The sequence below is a fragment of the Schistocerca nitens genome, chromosome 1 (assembly GCF_023898315.1).
Source record: "Schistocerca nitens isolate TAMUIC-IGC-003100 chromosome 1, iqSchNite1.1, whole genome shotgun sequence".
NCBI lineage: Eukaryota > Metazoa > Arthropoda > Insecta > Orthoptera > Acrididae > Schistocerca > Schistocerca nitens.
The window spans coordinates 76,314,940-76,337,922 of NC_064614.1; positions in this window are offsets into that span (position 1 = coordinate 76,314,940).

Sequence of the window (22,983 nt, forward strand, 5' to 3'; positions counted from 1 at the left end):
CAGTCAATGATCGGTTCAGTTGGACCGGACCCACTTCATACCATGTAAACAAAACCAACATCTTTATGACGACATCACCATCTGGCACAGCGACTTGTTGAGTAATTGGGTACAGGGCTTCGAGGGGTTCTGCAGCACACTCTAATCCTACCATCAGCTCTTACCAACTGAAATCGGAGCTCATGAGATCAGGCCACGGTATTCCAGCCGTCCAGATCCTACCCAGAAGAGGTACTGAAGCCGATGTTGTGCTGTAAGCAAAGGAACTTGCGTCTGCTGTCTGTTGTCATAGCCCGTTAAAGACAACTTTTACCGTACTGTCCTAACCGGATACGATCGTCGTCCGTCCCGCGTTGGTTTCTGCGGTCATTGCACGCAGTGTTGCTTGTCTATTGGCACTGACGGATCTATGCAAACACGGCTGCTCTCGAGCGTTAAATGATGGCCGTCAGCCACTGTGTTGTTCTTGGTGAGAGGTAATTTCAGAAATTTGGAATACTCGGCACACTCTTGACACTTTGGATCGCGCGGGTAGCCGCGCAGTATGAGGCGTCTTATCACGGTCGGCGCAGCTCCCCCCGTGAGAGGTTCGAGTCCTCCCTCGGGCATGGGTGGGTGTGCTGTCCATAGCGTAAGTTAAAGTTACATTAAATAGTGTGTAAGCTTAGGGACCGATGAAGTGAGCAGTTCGGTCCCGTAAGACCTTATCACAAAAATATTGAATTCCCTAACGATTTTCGACATGGAATGCCCAACCAACATTCTGAATTCAGAGTCTGTTAACTCCCATCTTGCGGCCACAATCACGTCGGAAACCTTTTCACATTAATCACCTGAGTGCAAATGATAGCTCCGCCAATACACTCAACACAATACACTCTGCACAATACACTCTACACAATACACTCTACACAATACACTCTACACAATACACACTACACAATACACTCTACACAATACACTCTACACAATACACTCCACACAAATACTTTCAGTAAAGTCTTCTTAACACTTACATCTACATTCGATGTTAACAAATTTCACTTCATTAGAAACGCTTTTTTTGCCATAACCATTCTACATTTTATGTCCTCTCTACTTCGGCCATCACCAGCTATTTTGCTGCCCAAATAACAAAACTCATCTACTACTTTAAGTAACCCGTTTCCTAAACTAATTCCTTCTGCGTCACCTAATGTAATTCGCCTACATTCCATTATCCTTGTTTCGTTTTTGTTTATGTTCGCCTTATATCCTTCTTTCAACACACTGTCCACTCCATTTAACTGATCGTCCAAATCTTTAGCTTTCTCTGACAGAGTCACAAGTTTTATTTCCCTGGACTTTAATTCCTGCTCCAAATTTTTCTTTGGTTTGCCTAATTTCTTGCTCAGCGTGCAAATTGAATTACATCGGAGAAATGGTACAATCTTGCCTCACTCCCTTCTCAACCACGACTTCCCTTCCACGCCCCTCGACTCTTGTTAATTCCATCTCGTTTCTGTACAAGTTGTAAACAGCTTTTCTCTCCCTGTATTTTATTCACGCTACCTTCGGTATTTCAAAGAGAGTATGCCAGTCGACCTTGTAAAGAACTTTTTCTAAGTTTACAAATTCTATAAACGCTGGTTTGTTTTTCCTTATCCTATCTTCTAAGAGAAGTCGTCAGTACTGCCTCGCGTGTTTCTACAATTCTCCGGAATCCAAATGTCCTGCATTGCTCTGGAATCCAAACTGATTTTCCCCGAAGTCGGCGTCCATCAGTTTTTCCATTCGTCTATAAAGAATCATTGTTAGCATTTTGTAAGCGTGAGTTTTGAAACTGATAGTTCGGTAAGATTCACATCTGTCAGCACTTGCTTTCTTTGGAGTTGTAATTACTGTATTGTTCTTTAGGTTTGAGGGTATTTCACATACAGAGGCATATCCACCGTTATCGTTCCCCTGCTTCACACGCGAATGGAGAAGGACACAAGACTTATAACACTGATATAAAGTACCCTCCACTATGCTCCGTGTGGTTGCTGTGTGTTCACATTGGCTTCAACCACCTACTGTCGGAATTCAATAGCGGCATGATGAAGGCCTGTTTAATCTCGCGTTTATCGTTCCGTGACATTCCCCATCCGAAGTATGCTCTCTCAGTTAAATAGAGTGTAGAATTAGTATGTTAGGGGATTAATAAATAACAAATTTCAGTGGCTGGTCCACAACTAAGTTTTCTATGGTCGCTGTTGTCCCTGGAGACGATGCCTGAACTCGCTAAATTTTCAGTGGTTTTGAGACTTATTTTGCGAGATATCATTCGTTTCCTCCAGTCGTCCCATTCCACGATGCGAATGCGAATATGGTCTGCTCACCCCACCGCCCCTTTCGCACAGATCCTAGGTACGGTCTTGAACCTAACATACAGCTACTCAACCACCCATCTACGCCTACCATACATAGCTTGTTCCTTCTGTCTAGCGTACAGTGAATGAACACAGAGATGGACTGTAATGCTACAATAAACCACTCTCGAGTTCTTGTAGGTTTTTACAAGTGTAAACGGCTTTCGAATATCGGATGGGCCATTATGGTCACACAGGGTGAAACTAAAGACACTTGCGTGTAGCTTGTCTCCGGCTCAAATGTCACTGGCCAGGGGAAATCAATGACTGGATCGTAAAGGTCAAAAGGCCGTGCCTCGCTACACAGTTTTGTTCGGTAGACGCAACACTTCGAGATGTAGCCTTCTAATTAGGGGCTGCCGGCGACAGCCTTCACATTAACTTACATTCGCCAATGGAAAATCCGTTCCAGCGGTAAAGTTAGCCCTAGCGGTAAAGTCTGCTCTAATAACAACTTTTAAACTGGAGATCACACAGTGCGACAGGTAACTGGTTCATCACTTTGTAAAAGATTATGTAGTTATTCACACGATACTTTGGAATCAGAACTGTAATCCAGGTAACACCGTTGAGATTTTTAGTACGGCACTTCTATGACAATATATGTTTACTGTCTGCAATTTGATACCTGTCTAATAACTATTAGTCGTTCAGGTGAGAAGTGAGCCCGGTAAGGATAGTCAACGTGTGGACATCTATAAGGGACTTTAAATCGCAAGATCCAGTTTTTCATGGACCAAAAGGAGTTTATTGGTTATACGGGATACAGTTAGACTTAGCCCGGTTGTTTGCACGGCCCATAGTTATTGTCGAGGCAGAAAGCTAAGTCACGTTATAAATGAAACTTGGTGATTTCGGAGCGAAATCCACAAATTAATTAGGAAGGAAAGACGTCCTAGCTAGTTGGAATCCGGTGCCAGAGAGGGCTTGGTATCTTGGTCGACGCTCTTCAGCGGCTGCCAAGGGTTGTCACGCAATTTTGCTCCGACTTGTTCTACGGGCTACACACATCGAGTGTATAGGCGCAAATCTGTCGCCAGCAGTTCACAAAACATAAAACTATTTCTTCTAAGGCGACCTTCTTACGTACCACCTAGACCACAAGGAACTATAATTGAACAATACAAGAATTAGTAAATAATTCGATGTTGTGACTAGACTGGTTAGGCTACTACTACATAATCTACAAAACAAATATCTAACGCTCCAACAGTAAGAGCATTAGACATTCGGATAGGAATTAATGAGTGAGGCAAACTATGCATGATGAAATAGAATAAGGTTTTCTCATGACATGGTACTTCAAGAAGAAGTGACGATACTCTCGGTTAAATCGCGGATGAGCAAGCAAACTATACTGCGAAGGATCTTTGCGGACAATACAGAAGACTATCTCTCCTTTTACTCACTCGAAGACTCGTTTCGAGCCGAGACACAGAGTGAATATGAAAAAAGGTGAATTTGCAATTTTGGACTGGTCTTTTGTTGTACTGATTATCAGAAGTTGCTGACCCACAGCTTCTTCGGCATACTGGAATTTCGTAAGTATGGAGCTATTGTGTCAGCGTACTCTGAATGGAACCTAACTGGTACAAGTCTGGACCCGAAGATTTGCTTTTGTCAAGTGCTTCAAGGTGCTTCACTACCCCGAGGATATTTGCTTCTATGTTACTCATGGTGGGAGCAGTTCTTGATTCGAATTCTGGAATATTTACTTCATTATGCAGTTCGAATGTCCGTATCGTTCGTATGCCAAGACCAGAGTGATCGACGGTAACGGGTCCTAGGCTACCGTCGGAATGACAAACATATTTTACTTTTGGACTCCTGTAACATCCTGTTGCACTGTGTGTTAATGATCTTCATGTACACGGTACTACTACCTATGGGCAGTTGGATTCCAAAGAAATCGTGAGGCTGTACTTTAACCGTTCAGTGTCAAGCGCCCTGGGACAGTGAAGTGTGAACAAAGGGTGAAATGTAAAACCGTCTCGCGACAGCTGTGCGCCATGCTGGTCTATAAGGAAGATGGCACTTAGTAACATGCGACTCGTGATTCGCTAGTGGGAGATATGGCGCGTGACCACTCCGCACACTGCCGGCGGCAGACTGCCGCTAGGGAGGCGGACGAGTGAGAATAATAGCCAGATATTTCTGCCAGTTTTATTAAATTGAATAAACACAAGTGGAGTTTCCTGCCAGCGTTTCTACTGTTTTACTCAGTGACTGGTTTGTTGTGCGTGAGGCATGGGTTCACCACCTCATCCCACAAAGGAAAGCTCAATCTCAGTAGAGGATGGAGCCAATGGTACTCCACAAAGCAGGTGATGTTGATTTCGCCTCGCAGAAAGACTTTGGAAATTGTTTCTGAGGGTGCAAATGGAATTTATTTTCTTGAGAATAACGGGGAAGTGCTACTACAGTAGGCTAAAAACATGTGGGAAGGTATTTAGATTGGAACAGAAAATGAGTAATTATTATTTGTAATATTAGCTGAATTCTCGGTTGATCTTCAACAGGACATAACAATTCAAGGAAATTCTTTTATCTCCTCCAGAAACTGCTGATAATGTAATCATAAACCGGTTTCCACCTGTGTATTGCAATCGAAATTGAAGTAGTACGGCCCCATGCTTGGCGCCAGTGCAAATGGTATGGCACCACGCTGGGCGCCAAAAATGTACTAAAATGAAATTTGAAATTTATAATAAAAAGTTATAATATTTTAAACAGAAATGGCATGGTACCATCTTAGGTGCCAAAATGTAGTAAAATGGTAACTGAAATGACATAGCCCCAAAACGCAGTGAAATGGAATTTGCTTCCAAATGAGATGAGCACCAAAAGGTAATAGAACGTGTAATTGAAGTGACAAGGGCCCACACTCAGCGCCAAAATATAGTAAAATGGGAACTGAACTGTAATTTCATTTGAAATACAATTTTTGTGTGGCTTTCACATAAATTGTCATCCCACTGAGGGTGCGAGATGTTGCTATTATTCGGTTACCTTTAGTGCCACTTAACAATGACCGTTCAAAATGTTGTGCAATTAAAGTTGTAATTGTAAGACATGTACAACACTTTTTGCAACTTTAAGTTTGGGAATCTTGCCGTTCTTTGAAGTATCTTGCCATGTATGTCGTGAAAAATAACCAATTTAAATTATAGTATTATTTAATGCTCTACACTAACGTAAGACGAAAAGGTTATAGATAGAACAACCTAAATTTCTCAGCATTTAAGCTCCCTCCAAATTATCAAACGCTGTACTGGGTCATCAATTTTGATTCTACACTGGTTACCATCTACATACAACGTACTAAAAGTTGAGAAAAGTCAGACTTTTTGTAATATATCCCCCTTTTGAGTATCTGCCGACTGGGCTAGATGTGTGAAAGGAAGCTAGAGTGTGTTTTCAACAGTGCCAGCAAAATAGGAAGAAGAGTGATTGTTAAGTAAGAAGGAGACTGTTAATCCAACAGTTACACTTCATTTTCGTTAGTGTGTTAACCTTTAAGGTAATTTTGTGTACTTTATCTGAAGAAGAGAAAGAGAAGCGGCTCTCGAAATACGTCGTGTGACACCTGATCTTATTATGAGTTTTCCGGGGATAAGTTAAACTTTCTTCATTTATTGTTTATTAATCCTGGGCAAAGAACAACACGCCAAACAATATTAAAAGCTCATTCGCAATTTGTATGCAAATGTCTGGTTCAATTATGCATATCTGAACACTTATTACGAGATGTCCATTAATGACAGAGAAAAATAATAACAATTGGCATTAATAATAATTACAGTAAAGGGCACTAAGAATAACAATAATATTAATTGATGTAGGGCATATGAAGTCGTATTTAGTACCATGAAAGAGAGAAGGGACGAGGAAAGTGGACAAGACGGACACGACAATGCCAATAGCTGTGAAGAAAGAACAGATTTACGTAACATGACTTGTGACAAGGGGGGAAGGAAAAGTGGTGTGAGACGGGATGTTTAAAAAAGGAAGCTTAGACAGATGTATGGAAGAGGTAGCTATTGTGGCTGTCCGTTCTAGCTTGAGAGAAATGTAATTATTCTAATATTTTGAAGAAAACATATCAAACCAGAACCCTGATGAAGAAAATTATTTTAAGAAAGTGGCTGTGTTATGTACTGGTCAAGAGAGGATTTAGCTTTGTTGAGAGGAGTATTTCTGCTGTGCTGTTCAGACAGTAGCATAAAGGTTGATGTCTAATAACAGCGATTGTAATGACTGAAAAGAATGTGAGCAGGCGCGGGGTACGACCGCCTCTACCCATATCGGCTGGTAGACATAATAATTGTCGGTAGTCATTAATAGTATAGTAGAAATAGGGAACGTCACAAATTTATGACACACAGGCATTCATTTCCAGCTGGCGCGAGTTCTAATACGAAAGCCCTTGAAAATAGGATCACTCTAGTGAAGAACGCAGTATTAGTGACTTTATGAGTATCTTTTAGAGGTCGTGAGTACAGATCTTATAAAATATTTTGTAATGAATGAAGTAATTCTCACAACTTCTTGCAAATTACAGTTGAGTGTTCAGTACCGTGTTCAGTGATAGTCCGAAAAAGGCCTCGGGAGGCCTAGCTTTCCGACCGACCGCCATGTCACCCTCAGTTGATAGGCGTCACTAGAGGCAGATATGGAGGAGCATGTAGTCAGCACACTGCTCTCCCAGTCGTCGCCAGTTTTCCTGAGTAGAGGCGCCACTTCTCAATTCAGCAGCACTTCAAGGGTTGAGCGCACTTTGCTCGTCGACATTACTCCACAAACCCGGACATTCACCCATCCGAGTGCTCCCAAAGCCCGACATCGCTTAACTTCAATGATTTGACGCAAACCGATGTTACCACTTCGCAAAGGTAGTGTTGGTCCTTAATAATCCCCAAGCTCTTTGCACAGGAGTTAATGTTGTTTCTGTGCCTTTTACAATTAAGAGCGAAAGAGATTCTTTGAACTGATTTTACTAATTATCCGTCAACCTCTTGATCGCGAAAATACGCTTTGTTGTTAAATACTTGCAGCCATGAACGATTTTCCGGCTGGAGGCATGGAGAGAGGTGGAAGTTCTCAAGAGATCTCGATCCCGACTATGACTCACGCGTCATCAGGGTGGGCTGGAGGGCTGCGGCCACAGCTGAGGACGTCTGGAGGAAGGCGCGCCCCCTTGACGCCTGGAGAGCGCCTCCAGACGGCCGGCCATCAATCTCCAGCACCGGCTGGGCTGCGGACAGGGCGGGGCGGGCCTCCAGGATGCTGCTCGTTAATCTGGGCGCCGGGCGTCCGCCCACGGCTTCCGGGTCGCATTCTTCCGCCGGCCCCCCGCGACTGTTCCTTGCCAAACAACCGACTTTTATTGCCTCTTGAAGACGCTCTCCCTCCTGGCATCCAACAGCCGTTCGCAGGCCAGTTGTATCCTTTCGTATTAGCGTCAATCTGGTTGCCTGTTCTCAGCCGCGTAGCTCCCCCACTTTCACGGTGAGAATCCGCTCTCAAGCGAGACCTTACAAATTAGCTGATGATCCCTGTTTCCCTGCACATGACCTGTTCCTGCACTCAATGAAAACAGTCGATCCAGACATACATCTCTGCAAGGTGTAAAATTTTTGGTGGAATAACAGCAGACCGGCGGACAGAAATATGACAGAACAACGCCAGCCCAGAACAGCTTAAGATGCACTGCGTCTTCTGCAGAACACCAGGTTTTGAGGGGCACAGCAACACCTGCTGTGTCCTCAACAGAATAAGGACCAACAGTAGAGACGTAGTGACTCAATGTTCAAATGGAGATTAACATCGTTCCCCAGCTACGATTTCCATGCAGAACGACAAACTTGTGAACATATCATAAATGTTTGCCCAAAGGGATCCTTTCGTGGCAGTCCGCACCGGTAGCTGAGTGGTCAGCGCGACAGAATGTCAATCCTAATGGCCCGGTTTCGATTCCCGGCTGGGTCGAAGATTTTCTCCGCTCAGGGACTGGGCGTTGTGTTGTCCTAATCACCATAATTTCATCCCCATCGACGCGCAGGTCGCCGCAGTGGCATCGAATCGAAAGACTTGCACCCGGCGAACGGTCTACCCGACGGGACGCCCTAGTCACACGACATTTATTGTCCGCCTCTGGTAGCTGAGTGGTTGCCGGCACGGTAGCTCAGCGTGTTCGGTCGGAGGGTTAGCTGCCCTCTGTAATAAAAAAAAAAACTGAGTTAATCGATCAACAACGAACTTCAACGGATGTCTTACGACGTCCGCCCCGAGCAGATACAACGAACAAAATCGAAAAAAATGAGATTAAAAAAAAATAAGTGGTCAGCACGACAGAATGTCAATCCTAATGGCCTGGTTTCGATTCCCGGTTGGGTCGGAAATTTTCTCCGCTCAGGGACCGTGTGTTGCGTTGTCTTAATCATCAGCATTTCATCCCCATCGACACGCAAGTCGCCGAAGTGGCGACAAATCTAAGGACTTGCACCTGGCGAACGGTCTACCCGACGGGAGGCCCCAGTCACACGACATTTACATTTTTTTCGTGGCAATCTGGAGTATTTCGTGACGGAAACAAAGACATTTACTGAATATTTTCAGCAGTTGAGTGTATGTCTGTGAGCTTGCGCGCTTTGTAAGTTCTGTAAACTTATTTATCTTAAAGTCATTTTTTTCAGTGTGTTAAATATGTGTATATGAACAGTTAGCGAAATGTAGTCGTGGTGTTATACTAGATATACGCTAAATAATTTTCGTTATACATGATGTTTCCTTAAGAACATGCAAAAATGTAACAGGACATAGAGAATGTGAGTTAGGAAACCTGGGGTTGGAGAGGCCAGCTTAAGGAGATATTGAAGTAAACTTGTCTACCGCTTTGTCTAGCATTACCTTATCAAGCTTATTTGCAATTAATATACGTACAAGTTACACGTACTGCCTGATTACTACGAAGTATTTCCTGGTCGCTTGACTGGAAGGGGAGGTCCTGCACCATAGCTTGCGACGTCACCTGCCCTGAATGACCTTGATTATTTGCTATGGGGATGTCTTAAGTCACTTGTATATGAGACCCCAGTAGACACACAGATGTTGCCAGAACTGTTGAGAGGTGGCATGAGCCCCCTCTCATATTTCTATCTTACGATTCTCCTCTCTAATTGCATGCAGTGAAAAGTCGCTATTCCTTCACACGCGGACTTCCCACACAGCGTCTCTCGTCACCCAGGTGGTCTGGTGACAGGCGGGCTCTGCGGATCTCGAGAGGGTTAAGCCGTCGGGTGTGAGGCAGTCGAGTGAATGCTTTCCAGACGCCGACATTGTCAAAAGACACGCCCGGAGGGGCCTGAAGTAGCGGCTGGGCTAGAGGTTCCGTTACTTCGCAGAAACTTAGCGAAAACACTGTCTGGCGGGCTACCAGCGAGGCGTGGGAATGACTTGTGTACCCAGGCAGTTGTGGCGGGAAAATTCCCGCGCTTTCTGCAAAATAGTAACTGTGATTGGCTTGCTCAGGGCATAGCTCCGTGACGTAGCAAAATCAGCGCAGAAATTGGCGCCAAGAATCTCCATTGGTGGAATGGTAGTGCTCCGGCAATGGAGTGGAATTTTCCGCCGGTTTTCGAGTTGCTGATTGGAACGTTTAACCACGGCCACTGTCGTGGGGGCGGGAATGTTCTGTGTTCGGCCTGTACGGGTGCTCTGGGTAGTCGGCTCTCGCCTTTCGGTCGAGGACGTCGAAGCAACCAGCCATCGCCTCCGGTGCGCCAGACAGTTTGGTAATGTATGTCCGCAGCACCGGCAGATAGGGATTTTCCTAGGTGATAATCAGAGCTCAGCAGAGCGCGCCTGTTCATCTTTTCTAACTTTGTTCTATCTTCGGTGTTCACTGTCTGAGTTCTCACTAATGTAGCAGCAATTAATGTTGGGTTAGCTGTGTGTCTCTCTTAAGATTTGAGTGGCAAGGAATTGGCTCCACATACCACTTCGTCATAAACCTCACAATCTAGTTTAGGGACAACTTCACCTTCACAGCGTTTGTTTGAGTATCCAATTTGAGCCAATTTGATGTATTATAAATGTTTCATGTGTTTTTGTTTATTATTTTGTGTTTAGTCTTAATAAATCATATTGTTATTTTGGACGGAACTTTCATTCTGTTAATCGGTAGAGCAACCCATCATTTCTCACTACGTTAATGAAACCTTCCTTTATTTAACTTATTTATCAAATTAAATTATTGCAGGTGCCAAACTCTTTTCTACTCCACTTGCAGGGTTGATTACAGTCAGTTCGCATATATTTTTTAATCCATGTGCAACAGCAAAAGTCGGAGTTAGAATAGGGGGGGGGGGCTTAGAGCATCATTTACATATGTAGATTCTAGAATTTAGTGTTAAATACACTGCTAGCCCCGGCACCTCGCACTGTAGCTGCCAGCGATGTGATTCGAAACACACCACGGATATTTGTCAGGGTGCATCAGAAACTTGTTCGCCGATGTGATGCTTGTATTGGTTTGTTGGCAGTCAGTTTGTAAGATACAGTACAAATAGTACGTTCATTGCGTCAATAATGGTATTTGCAGTTAACTGTAACTACTGAAAATAAGAAGGTACACAGTACTGTGATCTTATTATCTCATTAAGCTGGCCTATCCGACCCCAGGTTCCATATCTCAATGTCCTGCCAAATTTTTGCACTCTCCGAGGGGAACATCCCGTATGTGTGGAACGGTCCGCAAAGTGAGAATGCACGCTAGAACATAGGGGTGACTTAGAGGGATTGTAACAAAATCAGCGCACTGGACAGAAATTACTCGGCCCCAAGAGACCTATCTCGTAACAACGCCTCTTGTCTATAATGGCGTCAATTCAGCTAGCGAAAGAGTCCACTAGTTCTTTCACGTGTGATGTATCCAGCTGAAGTTACTTAATTGATGATTATATCCTGCAGAGTTAGCACATTGCATGGATGTTCAGTGCTACAATTCGCCCACTGTTCCAAATAAGCCGACATTTCAGTGGGGTTAAGATGGGTGCTTTTGCGTGCCAATTGAGCTGCGATAGGATGTCTGAAAGTTCCTCAATTTATAAACGTGTATATACAGCCCAGTGAATACGGCAGTGTTTAACGTGTGAATGTCCGCAGCGCAGTCATCGTAAAGGTATCCTATGGAAAACTCTTAGTCACCGAGAACAATGAACTACACATCCTATTTCAGGATGGTAACATGAAAGACTGCGCCACGATCGTGGTACGAATAATGCCCCCAAAACATCATGTACCAACCTCAGGTCTAAATTACAATCTTCACACACTGCCAGTGGGAAGTCTCATTCGGCCGTCTGCAGAGTCCATTTAAAATACGGAAAATGGCGACTGGATGCACCTCACCACACGCCTATAGCCGACTACTACTTGTTGAGAAGGACCTGCGCTCACTGCCAGCAGCAATTCCTGTCGTGTTGGAAATCGATAGTATCTGACTAGGTGTGACACATGTCACTAGTCCCTGTCGGTTAGAATATTTATACGACCACTGCTTTTCACCGTGTTACACTCCTGCGGATGGTAGGCACGTCGTAAAACTTCATTCACTGTGTTGACATGGGCACGTTCAAGCACGATAGGTACTTTCTGACGTACTGTCTCGTGTCCACTACTTACTGCGCTGATTCCACGAAAATGTCACACACACGCCACCTCATTGTCGCCGCTGGAAATTCATATGGCCACCTGGTAACATTTCTACAACATCTACAGTGGTTCAAAGCGATCACTGTGCCTTCTTAAGGGGTTTACTAATCTACATATAAAAATTCCGGGAAACCATCTCGAAGAATCGTTTCGACAGAAAAGACAGGAACAGTTTTCGGATTAATGATTTCTCGCCATCAAGGGGGTCAGTACATGGATGTGGTAATAGAAACATTTACAGTGAGACGACAAAGGTCGTGGGATACCTCCTTATATCGTGCCGGACCCCCTTTCGCCCGGCGTAGTGCAACAACACGAAGTTTGATGGACTCAAGAAGTATTTGGAAGTTCCTTCTACAAACACTGAACCATGCTGAATGATAATTTCACTCCCCAGCGGAGTGTGCGCTGATATGAAACTTCGTGGCAGATTAAAACTGTGTGCCGGACCGAGACTCTAACTCGGTACCTTTGCCTTTCGCGGGCAAGTGCTCTACCAACTGAGCTACCCAAGCACGACTCACGTCCCGTCACAATGAAAATCTCATTCTGGAAACATCCCGCACACTGTGGCTAAGCCATGTCTCCGCAATATCCTTTCTTTCAGAGTGCTAGTTCTGCAAGGTTCGCAGGAGAGCTTATGAAAGTTTGGAAGGTAGGAGACGAGGTACTGTCAGAAGTAAAGCTGTGAGGACGGGGCGTGAGTCGTGCTCGGGTAGCTCAGTTGGTAGAGCACTTGCCCACGAAAGGCAAAGGTCCCGAGTTCGAGTCTCGGTCCGGCACACAGTTTTAATCTGCCAGGAAGTTTCAGTGAATCATGCTGTCCTAACAGATCCTTCTGTCGTATGTCCCACACTAATATCTGCCGTTATTTCAGGCAGTGTTGCGTGTCTGTTAGCTCTGACGCGAACGCTGCTTCTCTCGGTGGTTAAACGAAGACTGTCGGTTTACTGTGTTCTCCGTGGTGGGAGGAGCTGCCTGGAAGTTGGTATTCTCAGCAGTCTCTTGACACTATACGTCTCGCAATATCGAATTCCCTAACGATTTCCGAAATGGAATGTCCTATGCGCCTAGTTCCAACTACCGTTCTGTGTGCGAAGCCTGTTACGCCCGTCGTGCGGCCATAATCACGTCAGACGCCTTTTCGCATGAATCGCCTGAGAACAAATGACAGCTCCACCAATGCAGTGCCCTATTATACATTGTGTACGCCGGCGGCGGTGGTCGAGCGGTTCTAGGCTCTTCAGTCCGGAACCGCGCGACTGTTACGGTCGCAGGTTCGAATTCTGCCTCGGACATGGATGTGTGTGATGTCCTTAGGTTAGTTAGGTTTAAGTAGCTCTACGTTCTAGGGGACTGATGACCTCAGATGTTAAGGCCCTTAGTGCTCAGAGCCATTTGAACCATTTTTTACACTTTGTACGTTGTGCTATCGTCATCTGTGTATGAGCCTATCGCTATCCCGCAACTCGTCTCGCCTCAGTGTAAAAGATATATTAGCAAGCTATCTCATCAGCACGGTGTTTTGTTATGTGTTTTGTAATGTTCCTCCTCTTCTAATAGAATTATTTCTGGTTTCCAAAGGCCTCAAATAGTTTAATATTCTCCAGCTTTCAGCCAAATACTTCTCCTACGTAACACACAATTTTGCGTAACAAATATTATTGCCCATCTACATTGGACATATGTCTAAAGTTATGACCAGTTTCCTCTCTGTCAGACACTTTTCAAACCTGAATATGTCGGATTCAGGAGTAACCCGTGAAATTCTATAAGCAAACTAGCACACTCCCTCATATTGTTTTACGATGCACCATGCAATCTGCTTTTAGAATCTGATGCGCTCCTTTTGCAGCTGACATACCCAGAACCAAAGTTTATTCGATAGAGACGAAATCAGTCATGACTTTAGAAATATATATAATCTGAAATTGTTGTACAACCAGACAATACGTCAATTTTTATAAACACACGTTTGCATTTACGAAAAATGGCTCTGAGCACTATGGGACTCAACATCTTAGGTCATAAGTCCCCTAGAACTTAGAACTACTTAAACCTAACTAACCTAAGGACATCACACACACCCATGCCCGAGGCAGGATTCGAACCTGCGACCGTAGCAGTCCCGCGGTTCCGGACTGCAGAGCCAGAACCGCTAGACCACCGCGGCCGGCTTGCATTTACGAGTTGAGTCCAACTATAACCTCAGTATTGCCACATGGTCTTCGTACTAGCCGCTTTTCTCTGAGAACATAAAACAGCACCACAGTAGTTGAATTACGTACTACTTGTTACGTTATGTAAACGAGAAACAAGCTGTGCTAGTGTGCACAATAGAGGTTTCAATCAGGTGCGTAGCTGTGGATATACTATCTGATGTGCTCCAGTGACATGGAGAATGAGAATGTTACTAGCATGATTCTACCATACTACGTCACTCAACATATCAATCTCGGCTTTGTTTGCTCTGTGTTTTGTATTCTGTTTCCTTGTGGCTATCGCGATGTCTCTAATTCAGTTTTTGAGCGGAAGGACTACTGCAAAAATAGTCGGAAGACCTTTGCAGCTTGAGAAGGGATAAGAAAAGTGTATTTTGAAGCTGGAAGTATTGAAGAAAGCAAGTTTTTGAAGCAAGTTTTTGCAAAGGAAAATATTACAATATTGTTACACACAAAATATTTTGCGTTTCGATTAAAAGCACAGTTGAGCATTTCAGAAATTAACCGCTTCCTTTTTTCCCAACTTTATTATCTCTGTGTTTTCATTTTGTTTCCATCATAAGTAATCCCGGTCTCAGCAATGTGTAGAAATTCCCTAATACAATGAAAATTATGACGCGAGGCCAGACAAATGTAGCGACAGTGTTTAAAAATTCCTGCGGGCATAATACTTACGCAGGGAGCAAATATTAAAAGCAATATTCCAAAAGACTTTTTAACGGTACTGTTTATATTGCTCGAATAACTATGGCAAGTCCAGCCAGGAAGCGCCACTCGGCGCATATTACGTCTCTCCATTACACATTTAAGAGTTGTGTATTCATTACTTTCTTAATACGCTGGAATTTCAAAGAGTTTAAACGCTAAGGCATATGAATTGCCTTGTACTAGACTGCCGGTTGCTGCGCTGCATCTCTGTAGCCTGTAGGGGGCACATCTTTCTGTGATGTGGACCATCTTTCAGTGGTGTCGCTCGGGCGACGTGCTTCAGTCTGTGTGTGTGTGTGTGTGTGTGTGTGTGTGTGTGTGTGCGTCCGTGTGTGTGTGTAATGTGGAAAGATTGCCTCGGGGAGGGCAGTCACGCGTCGATCGCGGTGACCCGATAAGCTATTGTCTTTTAATAGGCAGGATTTTTATGCAGCAATATATCACATTATTTATGGCGTGCTGCCATTTTTCACCAGCTCACAATATTCCGCCGCAGCCGCCAGCCATTGATATTCCGGCCCCGTATATCTGGCGCCGTGGCCGGCGGTGGTATAGAGGGATGGGCGCAGGGGCGTGAGACAGGGAGTGGGGTGTTAAGGGAGGAAAGTAGGGGTGGAGCGTGCCCTCGCGGGCCCCCTGAAGCAAGGGGCCCATCGGATCTGGCGGCGGTGGGAAGAGGAACACGCCAGGGGACAGCCAGGAGACGAAGCAGCGAGAACAGACGAGCTACAGAACAAAAGCCCTGGCGCAGCGCTCGCCGACAAGCCGAGTTACGGCCTCCCACGTATCTGCACAGCCTGCGGCGTTTGCCAGTGACTAAGGGGAGGGGTGGGGGTGGGGTGGAGGTGTCGTGGCGCCGCCAGACGGCCGGGACCCGCGTCCCGCCCTCCACCCACGCCGGCGACGTCTACCTGCAGCTGTCGCCGCTATTCAGGTGGCCGCGTCACAGCCGCATATTCCTCTCCGCCGAGTGACGCGTTGCCCACACCGCTCGTCTCTGCGCTGAACTCGTAGTTGCCTACGACCGTGTTGCGGCCGTGCGGTGTGTCAGTCACGGCTAATTAGGCGCTAGAGTGCGGACGTAACGGCTGCGCCACCGTGCCGGCGACGACGTCCGGGGTGTCTGCGCGAGGGATGGTGTTGCTGCCGGTACGAGACCATGTGGAGGTACATCTCGCCTGCCCACCACTTCCTCTAACAAGTGGTAACAAAGAAGGAGACCGCGTAGTCTTGGACGCATCTCACTTTATTCTACCTGCAGTCAGAAATAGAGTTGTCATTTATAACATCGACTAATTAAATGGTGGATGTGCGTAATCGGGAGGGGCTGCACTACGAGCATAAGAATAAGAGAAGCCCAAATGTGGCCGTTAAAACTAATGTATTCTGCGCTTACGAACAAACGGGGAAACGAATATTAAGCGCTGAAATCGGAGTTCACTAGTATGCTATTAGGGTTCAGAAGTTTTTTGAAATTAGTTTGACTTCAGTACAGTAGTCAATCCATAGTCGCTAACTGAAGTACCAGAATGCACCTTGTAGTTAACTTCATCAGGGTGCATTCTGTTACTTCAGTTAGCTGTTCCACCTCATACTTGAGCGATGTATGTTCCAGAATACCAGCAGAATTGCTACTACTAAAAAGACAAGATTTTCACTTGTAAGGTTCGTTATGCAAGTAGTTGGACAACGCCGATCCTAATTCAACATTGACGTTAAAATTTTAATGTGTTGGTTTGTTATGGGGGAAGAGAACAAACAGCGAGGGCATTGGTCTCATTGGATTAGGGAAGGAAGTCGGCCGTGTCCTGTCAAAGCAACAATCCCGGCATTTGCCTGAAGAGATTTAGGGAAATCACGAAAACCTAAATCAGGATGACCGGACGCCGGATTGAACCATCGACCTCCCGAATGCGAGTCCAGTGTGATAACCACCGTGCCACCTCTTTCGGTACAATTTTAATGTTCTGTGTAGACAAATGCTAGAGAGTGGACAATTTCGGTGATGTTGCTTCTTTGCCATCACTGCATAATGAGGTTTATTTTAATACGATAATTTCACAGTACTGTTTCTTATGAGAGAGGTATTGTGGTTACATGTTACTTACAATTCAGGTTCTCATAATTAATAGCAGACTTATTCGTGGAAGTCTGTACTGTCTATGAATGTAATCAAAGCAGTTTGTTTATTGTCATACGCGTTTTGCTTCTTTTATTTGGGAAGCATCGCCAGTAGCCACTGATGATACTTCCCAAATAAAAGAAGCAAAACGCATATGGCAACAAACAAACTGCCTTAAATTAGTTTCGTAGACGGTACATACCTCCACCAATTTAAAGCACCTAAGGGAAAGACGAAAAATGAAAAAATGACGATACTAGCAGACTTATTTCGTAATTGTTACTTTGATAATGGCGACTGGGCTTCACCGAAACTAGTCATGTAAACATTCTGTAAATCACTGAGACTATGGCTTGACTATTGTACTGAAGTCAAATAATTAAAAAAAACCAATTAGCTGCGCTCCTTAAGATACTTATGTCCAATTACGAAAATGTCCGAAGTATGTGGAGTGCTATTAGTGGTGTTAATACATGGTGTTACCTTTGCTTTTATAAACTTAACGAAACTCTGCCCAAACAGGCCATGAAGCGCCAACGGTACCGACCGGCCGCCGCGTCATCCTTATCCCACAGGTGTCACTGGATGCGGATATAGAGGGGCATATGGTCAGCACACCGCTCTCCTGGCCCCTTGTCAGTTTGCGAGACCCGAGCCTCTACTTCTCAAAGAAGTAGCTCCTCAGTTCATCTCAGAAGGGCTGAGGGCACCCTGCTCGCCAACAGCGCTCGGCAGATTACATGGTCACCCATCCAAGTGCTAGCCCAGTCTGACAGAGCTTATCTTCGGTGATCTGACGTTAACCGTTGCTACCACTGGGGCAAGGCCGTTACCGCCCTTCGGTTTTATGGTGGCCTGAAATCTCTTGGGGACACGTTCAGTGGTGTGTCTGAATGTGTGTGAAGCAACAGCAGCCCATTCGTCCTCATCAGCCGAAACCAGAGAAGACAGCGTTGTTGGACTCTGGTGCCTCGAGCGAAGTTTCTTCTGGTTCAGGCAGGGAGTTTGGACAAGACAGTCCGTTTCAGAAATGTTATTTTCCCAAAAATATTGTCTCGCAGATGCTGCAATAAGGAGGAGGAAAAATATTGTTTCGCAGATGCATCGAAGCTGCTTACAAGAATAATATACAGAAGAATGGAAAAGAAAATTGAGAATGCGCTAAGTGACGATCAGTTTGGCTTTAGGAAAAGTAAAGGGACGAGAGAGGCAATTCTGACATTACGACTAATAATGGAAGCAAGGCTAAAGAAAAATCAAGACACTTAAATAGGATTTGTCGACTTGGAAAAAGCGTTCAACAATATAAAATGGTGCAAGCTGTTGGAGATTGTGAAAAAAGTAGGGGTAAGCTATAGGGAGAGATGGGTGATATACAATATGTACAACAACCAAGAGGGAATAATAAGAGTGGACGATCAAGAACGAAGTGCTCGTATTAAGAAGGGTGTAAGACAAGGCTGTAGCCTTTCGCCCCTATTCTTCAATCTGTACATCTAGGAAGCAATGATGGAAATAAAAGAAAGGTTCAGGAGTGAAATTAAATTACAAGGTAAAAGGATATCAATGATACGATTCGCTGATATCATTGCTATCCTGAGTCAAAGTGAAGAAGAATTAAATGGTCTGCTGAACGGAATGAACTGTCTAATGAGTACACAGTATGGTTTGAGAGTAAATCAGAGAAAGACGTAGGTAATGAGAAGTAGTAGAAATGAGAACAGCGAGAAACTTATCAGGATTGATGGTCACGAAGTCAATGAAGTTAAGGAATTCTGCTACCTAGGCAATAAAATAACCAATGACGGACGGAGCAAGGAGGACATCAAAAGCAGACTCGCTATGGCAAAAAAGGCATGTCTGGCCAAGAGAAGTCTACTAATATCAAATACCGGCCTTAATTTGGGGAAGAAATTTCTGAAGATGTACATCTGGAGTACAGGATTGTATGGTAGTGAAACATGGACTGTGGGAAAACCGGTAGAGAAGAGAATCGAAGCATTTGAGGTGTGTTGCTATAGACGAATGTTGAAAATTAGGTGGGCTGATAAGGTAAGGAATGAGGAGGTTCTACGCAGAATCGGAAAGGAAAGGAATATGTGGAAAACACAGATAAGGAGAAGGGACAGGATGATAGGACATGTGCTAAGACATGAGGGAATGACTTCCATGGTACTAGAGGGAGCTGTAGAGGGCAAAAACTGTAGAGGAAGACAGAGATTGGAATACGTCAAGCAAATAATTGAGGACATAGGTTGCAAGTGCTACTCTGAGATGAAGAGGTTAGCACAGGAAAGGAATTCGTGGCGGGCCGCATCAAACCAGTCAGTAGACTGATGACCAGAAAATAGATGCTGCAATAAGGAGGAGGAGATTAGTGTTTAACGTTCCGTCGACAACGAGGTCATTAGAGAGGGAGCACAAGCTCGGATTATGCAGGGATGGGGAAGGAAATTGGCCGTGCCCTTTCGAAGGAACCATCCCGGCATTTGCCTAAAACTATTTAGGGAAATCACGGACAACCAAAATCAGGACTGTTTGAACCGACGTCCTCCCGAATCCGAGTCGAGTGTGCTGGGGATCATAATAAAACCTGCTTTCACTGATGACACTCCAGATAATGGCAGGTAACTTTCTCCAGGCATTCGCAAAAACCTAATCCTTCCATCGATTTCCCACAGTGATTCATCGCTCCAAATCACTCGTTTCCAGTCATCCACGGTTCAGTGACGGGGCTCTTTATATCATCTCAAGCGTCGCTTAGCAGTGACTACAGAAATGCCTGTCTTACGAGGAGCTGATCGACGACAGTAACTGATTATTTTTAGCTCCCTTTGCACAGTCATTGTGCCGGACGGACTGCTGGTAGCGGTACGGAACTCAAGAGTGATTCCTGTCGCTGATTTAATTAGACTTATTTTACAAACAACCTCGGCAATTCTCCACTGTCCTTTTCCGTCAGTACACGAGGTCCGTATGGTCTCGTTTTAGCTGTGGGAGAGACAAGTAGGAAGTCGAGAAGTAAGGTTCTTTTGCATTAACCTATAATTTAATTTCTAGCAAAATAAATTTAATGCCATAACTGACCGGTGGCCGTCATCACCCGTGTACAACCAACAGCTCCAAGGAAAGAAGGCCTGCTCCCGCGGAGAGCCCAGCTGACGCGAAATACTGCGAAGAAATCATGAATATGGCGCATGATTGTCTCTCTTTTAGTATTCATTAACAATGATAAATTGTAGCTAATGATTCACCTTCCATTTGAAAATATTTATTTATGGAAAGCAGAACAGTATGGGTTTATCTTCCAGAAATGCAGTTTTACCTGTTAATACAAAAAATGCTAACGGCACCCTGCAGATTAAACGTTCTGGACGTTGAGACCATAGCGAGCAACAATACAGGAGCAAAGAAAAATTTTAGGTCTCAGAGTTACCTAATATCTCTCAGAATCGGGATGCGTTATATACATACCTCCAGCACATTCTCCGCTTGAGTTACACTGTTCTTTGTATTTGGGAGTACGCTGACAATGATCTATATATTCTTTATATATAATTTAACACAGAGGGTTCTACAAAGTATTGTGTACACAACATCACGTGGAGTTTCATCAGATTCAAATTACAGGAACAGTAGTTTATACATAATGTGGTTTTCACAATTTACTCCAGTGTTAATTTACTGTAAAATTTTTACCGTTTATTTTTCGACATTACTTAGAAGAGTAAAAGCATGGCATTTCCCCTTTCTGCAGAAGCTGTTTCATGGCTTCCGGATACGTTGTTCTCAAAGCACCAGCTTCCAACCTCTGTCTTCTTTCTCTTGGGGGTCCCTTTACAGCTTCATTGCACTTATGGTCAGCTCAACTATCTGACACAGTTCGGTGTTAAAACAGGACACTGCTTCTTATTTCAATCTGAAAGTGAATGGAAAGAGAATTATTCTGGACTAATTCTCCAATTAAATGCTTTTATTTACGTGTTATCGTACTGTAAAGAGTTCAAAATGACCAAAAAAATACCCAACATGACTTTGTTACACTATGAAAGCAAAGCAACATCAGTAAGTTTCACTACTTTTCAATCTTTCTGTTATTCATAACTCGGAAAATCCCAGACATCAAAATCTTAGAGATTTTTCATCGGAATTTTCTTGTTGCTGAATTTACAGTAGTGTTTAGAGTTGAAATTAAATAAGAAGTTGACCTTAAGGTATATATTTATGATGACGATGATTTTTGGTTTCTGGGGTACTCAACAGCCCAATCATCAGCGCCCGTACAAAGTCTCAATTTTTACAATGTCCAATTTGTTTTTACTCAGTACAATCTAGCCACTTTTACGAATGATGATGATGATGATAAAATTATGAGGAAAACACAAACGCCCAGTCCCCGGGCAGAGAAAATCACAAACCCGTCCGGCAATATAACCCGAGACCCCGTGATCCAGAGGCAGCAACGCTAGCCACTGTACCACGAGTCGCGTACGTATATATTTATGAAACGTATGCACTTTTCAGTTAATACTCAAAAACTCGCAATCTGGATTGTATGTTTGCACAGTACAACAGATGAAACAGTTCACTGATAATGTAACTGGGCGTGCTTATAACTGTTGTGTATTACACGTATGCACTGAAATTGACTTTACGTTTGTTTTCTTAATACAACTGAATGTTCTGATGAAGTGAAGTTATCCTGTTGAATAGGACAGGCACCTTCTTCCTCAGTTCGGGATTATTTGTAAATTTCAGTACCAGTTTCTCTTTCCCAGTCTGGAGTGTGTGTTATAAGTTTTCAGACTTGTTTTATGTGACCCGGCACGAATTAGAAACTTTGTCAACCTCTTCATCTCAGAGGACTTCGTGTATCCAACGTCCCCATTTACTTGTTAGCTATGCTTCGACTGACTGTCTTTTCCTACAGCTTTTACGATCAGCTCCTCTCTCAAATATAATGGATATTATTTCCTGACGTTGACACATATTCTGCCTTCCTGTCCCTTTCTCTTTTTGTGCTGCGCGGGGTAGCCGCGCGGTCTGTTGCACCTCTCTATGGTTCGCGCGGCTTTCCTTGTCGGAGGTTCGAGTCCTCCCTCGGGCGTGGGTGTGTGTGTGTTGTCCCTAGAGTAAGTTAGTTTAAGTTATATTAATTAGTGTATAAGTCTACGGACCGATGACCTCAGCAGTTTGGTCCCATAGAAACTTACCACCATCACCACTACCTCTTTATGTATTCCATGTGTTTAGACATTGCTCTCGTTCGGCGACCGAGCGAGGTGGCGCAGTGGTTAGACACTGGACTCGCATTCGGAAGGACGACGGTTCAATCCCGCGTCCGGCCATCCTGATTTAGGTTTTCCGTGATTTCCCTAAATCGCTCCAGGCAAATGCCGGGATGGTTCCTTTCAAAGGGCACGGCCGACTTCCTTCCCCGTCCTTCCCTAATCCGATGAGACCGATGACCTCGCTGTCTGGTCTCCTTCCCCAAAAACAACAACAACAACAATCGTTCGGCGAATGTCTAGAGAACCTTCTTGTGTCTTATCAGTTCACGGGAGGGGACCGAGGATGCAATGACTGCTGAGGAGAGGTGGTGCAGCTGCTCTTCCAGTGTTCAGGATGGCGATGGTTCTCCTACCTAGTCGTTGAGGAGACGATGGGTTGTCAAGGACTACTTGAAGGCCGGCGTGAGGAGAAGCTGGCTACAACAAGACACGCGGCGAGCATGAAAACTCTTTATTTGTCTAATCAACTTCAGAAGTCCCAAGCGCACGCTGCCGTCTGACGATGCAGCCCGGAAACAATCGTTGGCGTCCATATT